Genomic DNA, 5710 nt, shown 5'->3' with positions numbered 1-5710 from the left:
TCGTCCTAGAATGGTCATTTTAGGGGATGAAATTGTAATTTCATCACAAAATGATTAGCACTCAACTTTTGCCCTGCGCCAACAATGCCATATGGAGGGAAAAATGAAATAGTATAGAGGGAAATTATTTTGGGACGAAATTTATTATTTTTGGACGAAAAGTTTTATAGATAAAAACCTTCTTTTCTAAGACGAAATTTTTTGTCTCTAATTATGCAAAATTTGGAACACTTATTAGGGACGAAATATGATTTTGTTTTTTATTGTAAAAATACATTTTTGGTAACTAAAGGTATTATATTTGGACAAAACATTTTGTAGCTAAAAACCTTTTTCTTCTATGATGAATTGTTTTGTCTCCAAAAACCTAATACCAATTAACCCAAAATTATCTTCCCAAAATGTCCCAAAGTTTTCGTCCCCAGAAACCTGATATCCATTAACCCGAAATTTTTGCCCCAAAATGTCATATTCTTCAAATCTTCTTCTCTCAATCAAGATTTTCGCAATCTTCACTCAAATTTCCTCCAAAACCGATGGCTAGATCCCTCTTTCTCTCTCTAAACAAATCCATCTCCACCCCCGCCACAAGCGTCACCTCCTTCTCCTCAGCCCATCGACTCACCTCGTATCTCTCCGCGCTCAATCCAACCAAACCGACCTCTCCGACCTTTCCACTTCTTCCGACTCCACCATTGACCCTTTGCACTCGATTTGTTTTAATTAGCTGTTTGCTTACTCATTTGCTCAAGTTCTTTAGAATTTTGATGTGTTATAGTTTGTATTTTTTAATGTTTCAAATGGGTTAACTGTTTTGTATGCTTGTATTGTTGGTTGCGCTACTTGGAATTGGTACCCAGATGGATTTCATATCACCTACTGTAAGTACTCGCTACTCCGTGTTTATCTACTGGCTTGTAATTATATAATCATCTTCAATTCCTAAAATTACTTGGGGCTTTGTGACTTTTATTATGTTATTATTTGTAAATAGGATAGTATGATGTTGAATAAACATTCAGGTAGTATATCTGGCTTGAAATACAGATTTTTTAATGTTTTATGCTGTGTCATGAGTATTTTGAAACTCAGAGTAGGCATTGTCACGTGAAATGATGAAAGTTTCAAAGTGATAAACTTAAGATTATAGGTTCAAATTGTAAGTATATATGAAATGTTTGGACAACCCTCATTCGACTTGACTTTTGATGGTGCGTATTTTTGTCTTTTTTCTAATTAAATTAGGTTTAGTGTGTTATTTGACATTTATGTGAACTTGAGCTGCTATCAGAAACTTTAATGTTTTGTTTTCTTGTAATTGATGTAGTTTCTTCTTTGGTGCCTAGAAAGTTTGGTACGTGGTTGTTGAATGAAATATACTTATTCATTTAATTTGTAAACATTATTCTTGAGTACATGCATGCTCTTATGTGTCAGCATCTTTCTTCAAGTTAACTTATCATAACTTACAGCATTATATTTTACTGACATTGTTGAAGGTTGAATTTGCATTCTGACTCAAATCATTTAATTATAAATTTGAGGTGTCTCCGTAGAGCCACAACCTCAATGTGTAGATTGTAAATGTTTAAATAATTGTAATGAAGTGATTGGATTTTGCAGAGGTTAGGGTGGAGGAGAGGAGGATTATGAGAAGAATTGGGATAAGTTTTGGGATGGTAGTGGCGACGACGACGGTGGCCATGTCTTTTAGAGGGTTTCAAGCTGGTGGAGGTCCAGGTGCTTGCTTGCTGCTGGAAGAGAAGAGATCGAGAGCCAAATTGAATTGTTGGTAAATGAGTGTGAGTTCCGTTTCGTAGCCATTCGGGTTGCATTTCATTTTCGATTGTAGTAATGGTAAGCTTAACTTGTTGGAGCTTCGGCTGGAGGGTGTGGTGGCTAGGTGGTGGCGCTGCTGTTGGCTTGTTATGAACAAGAGGGTCTGCTGGCATCAGTTAGGTAGTGGGTGAGAGAATGTTTTTGCAAAAATGAAAATATTAAAATGTAGTAAATTAACATTTTAGCCTTTAATTGTTAAAAGACAAGAAGTGGTGTTAATTTATGGGTGGGACTGTGGAATTTATAAAACCTGGAAAATTACCACGCTAAACCTTGGGTGGGAACATGTCGTTTACTATTTCATATATGCTTATTTTTAGATCATTAGATGAGGGTTGGTGGTTATTAAAATATTTTACTTCATTTTAATGAATTATGCTTAAATCTCTTGACACCATACAGTATCAACATCATAAAATGATTTGAACTTTGTGTTCTTAAATATTAATCTTATTAGTTGTTCTGTTTTTAATAGGAGGTTGAATCTTAACAGCTTGTCAGGTTCACTTTCTCCATCTATCGGCAATCTAACTGCATTAATAAACCTGTAAGCAGTTAATATAAAATTTTAATTTTGAAACTCATATTATTTTCCTTTTCCTTTCTTTTCTTTTTTTTGTTATGCCAACTAGTTCTCATTTTGCTTAGGGACTTCGGCGTTCGACGTTAATAGATTATCTGGGTAACTTCCAAAAGAGCTTGGGATGCTTTCTGAATTAGCATTCCTGTAAGCTCAAACTCTGTCCTCTTCTTAACTACTGATAATTTACTGTACGAACTCTTTTTTTGTAATTGCATTACAATATAACTGAAGAGCTAAATTATCAATTCGTGTAACTGAAAATGGAAAAGTTAGTGTCCGTCAAATACTTTCTTTCTGTCTGTTTGGTCATTTTTAACAGTCTATATTTAAATTCTTGATATTTTTACCTTGTATATAATTCTTTAGGTGGTTGGAATACAGTTGAATCCTCAGTTTATGGGCATTGATCTCAAGTATGTAATCCCTCTTCAACTTTCTGGGAAACTTTTCTTGTTCATGTGCTTGACAATATATTGGAAGCAGTAATGACCATTATTTATTTTGATTTCTGTTGCTGTATATTCTTGAAATTGGCAGGCTCTACTGCAATTAATTATTGCCCTTACAATCAAAACTCTTCTTCTGTCTTCTTCTGAGTTTTGGTTGTGTTGATTAGTCTGAGTAATGGCATCGTTGACATAAATGTGTCTAATATACATGGTAAATTTTATATAGAACACTCTGTTAACAGTGGGTAATTGCACGGACGGTAAAATGGAGGAAAATTTTTTGTGAATGATGTCATTTTTCAAAGGCATTCAGAAAGCTGTTTCTGGTTAGATATCTTATAAAGAAATTTTTTTGATAATTATGTCACTTTTTGTGTGCAGATGAGTGTGGCAGGAGCCAGAAAAGCTGGTCAAAGTCAATATGGGTGGTTCAAGGAAGCATTAGATAGATTAGTAGAGGAACTAACGTCGCAACGACAACAACTTGATGAGGAATAACTGGTAAATCATTCTTTGAAGCTAATCAAGAAAATCTGAATTGTAAATAAAATGTTGTTGAAGACAAAGAGATTGCATTTAGGGCAGATAAACTTGAGCTCGAAGTAGTAGGGATGGAAGCAAAGAAGAAACTATGACAGCATTGAAGATTTTGGGCTATAGGAAAGAACAAAGATGTTTGCAATTTTGTTTCTTATTTCACTCTTTTGGGATTGGAATCCTGAAACTTACTTAGAAGATTCTGTGATAGTGGGTAAGTAGGAATTGTAATGTTGACAGCTTTTGTTAATAAAGAAGTGCAATTTGATTTGGGAAACTCAGCTTTTGTTGTTTTGTTTGTTTATATAGTGAAGTGAAAATGAATCTGGGTATTATCATGAAGGAAAATTAGTAGGGTTGATTCATAAATTGGGATTACGATTAATAATCATATTATCAACCCGATCAAGGACAAAATTTTTCGTCCCCAATTCACCACAACATGAGGCCTGAGGGACGAAAATTTTTGTCCCTAGTTCACCACATAATTAAGGACGAAAATTTTTGTTCCCAATGATTGATCCAGTTAGGGACGAAATTTTTTTCGTCCCTAATTGTGCTTTTTTGGGGACGAAACAGTCTCATTTGGGACGAATAATTATTCTTTTGTGGACAAAAAATTTCGTCACAAAATAAATAATTTTTAATGACGAAACTGTATTTCTTCCCCAATGGCATGGCTTTGGGGACGAAATATTTTTCCATAAGCATTACCCTTTGGCGACGCGACTTTGGGGACGATTAGGTCTGTTGTCCCACATTACTTTTTAGGACAAATTTTGCACTTTATGTGATGAAAATTTTTGTCCCTAAATGTTAAATTTCTTGTAGTGATTATCTCGATATCTTCTAAAAGTGTGCCTATTTGTGAAAAGTTGGTTGTTGGTATTTTGACTATTTACATTTATCCTACACATTATAATATTAATTATTATTGCACATTATTAAGTTAACATAAAAGTTTCTTGAACCTTTTGGATCCCACAACTGATTACTTGAAACGTCATTTACACATATCATCAATAAGTGTGTCTATTTATGATAAGTTGTCTATTAATATTCTATCGTTTCACATTCTATTGTTTCTATATAAAGATAAGAAAATACAATTTCAATCATCATACAATTACAAACATTGTTCTTGTTTCAAAATTTTATTTCAAATGGCAAAGCATCACAAGCAACCGCAACATACAGTAATAAACATTGAACAATATCTATTATATTCATTGTTCTATATCTATTCTCATGTAAGTTTGTTGTTTACAAATGAAGCAAGACTGTCACACACACAAGCGGAGATCAAACAAATTCTCAAGAATGTTAGCACCGGCATGGGCAATCTCAATGGTGCTAGCATAAAATTGAAAGATATTATCCATGGACTGATAGAAATAATGGATTCAACCATGGTTATATCTCTTACTTAACTCGACGTGAGTTCTTGATTGCTACCAGAGAACTTGAAATCCAAATCCAACATCAAAATAATCAGACAACTGCATTGTACACAGTTTTTTTATAAGTAAAGAAATGAAAATAAAAGTATATTGCATTCTAGAAATTTCATTGCACAAATCTAACATATATATTCTTTAGTTTACGATTCATAATTTAGAAACTCATCACCATATATTATAAGAAATAACAAACAGATAATTCAAATTGAATCAACCAATGCAAAAACAACAACATGTCCATTGATAAAGAAGTTAAACAAGTCATAAGAAATAACAAAAAAACAATTCGAATTGAATCAATTGACTCCAACCATAAATAATTTCAAGAACCACTGCAAAAATAACAACATGTCTATTGATAAAAAGGTTAAAGAAGTCATCAAACATTAAAAAAAAACGAAAAAACAAAAAAACAAGATCTTACACATAAATTAACACCAAAACGAGAAGCAATGCAGAAACATCAGCATGCCCATTGATAAAAAGTTAAACAAGTCATCAAACATAAAAAAAAAATAAAAATAAAAAAATAAAAATAAAAAAAAAATTGAAAAACAAAGATCTTACACAGAAATTAACACCAAAACGAAATATATTATCATTTTGCTAAAATCTATTTTTTCGTTCTCCCTCTTTTTGATGGTTTGCCTCTACCTTTTTTTTCTTTCTCCACATTTTTTGCTGCAGATGATACATGTACTGCATTTTTATTAGACATTCTTTGATATGAACAGAAAGACATATCCTTCATTTGCTGCAATACTTTCTGAATAACACTTTTCAGCCTACAATAAAAAGAATAATTTTAAAATTATATATAAACAAATTAAAAGTTAAATAGG

The 5710-nt window shown here is 32.6% G+C and overlaps 1 long non-coding RNA gene across 2 annotated transcripts; it reads left to right on the top strand.

The window, feature by feature from the left end:
• The first annotated feature begins 338 nt into the window (after window positions 1-338).
• Window positions 339-3679, top strand: LOC116117905. 2 transcript variants are annotated; one of them, XR_004126055.1, is made up of 6 exons: window positions 339-881; window positions 1624-1802; window positions 2315-2386; window positions 2488-2566; window positions 2789-2835; window positions 3253-3679. It is a non-coding gene; the product is annotated as an uncharacterized LOC116117905 (long non-coding RNA). The 2 variants fall into 2 exon arrangements; XR_004126056.1 differs by lacking the exon at window positions 2789-2835.
• The last annotated feature ends 2031 nt before the right edge of the window (window positions 3680-5710 follow it).

Source organism: Pistacia vera, unplaced genomic scaffold, assembly GCF_008641045.1.
Source record: "Pistacia vera cultivar Batoury unplaced genomic scaffold, PisVer_v2 Contig824, whole genome shotgun sequence".
Taxonomy (NCBI): Eukaryota; Viridiplantae; Streptophyta; class Magnoliopsida; order Sapindales; family Anacardiaceae; genus Pistacia; species Pistacia vera.
Note: the sequence above shows the minus strand (reverse complement) of the source record. Positions and strands in the feature narration are given on the sequence as shown.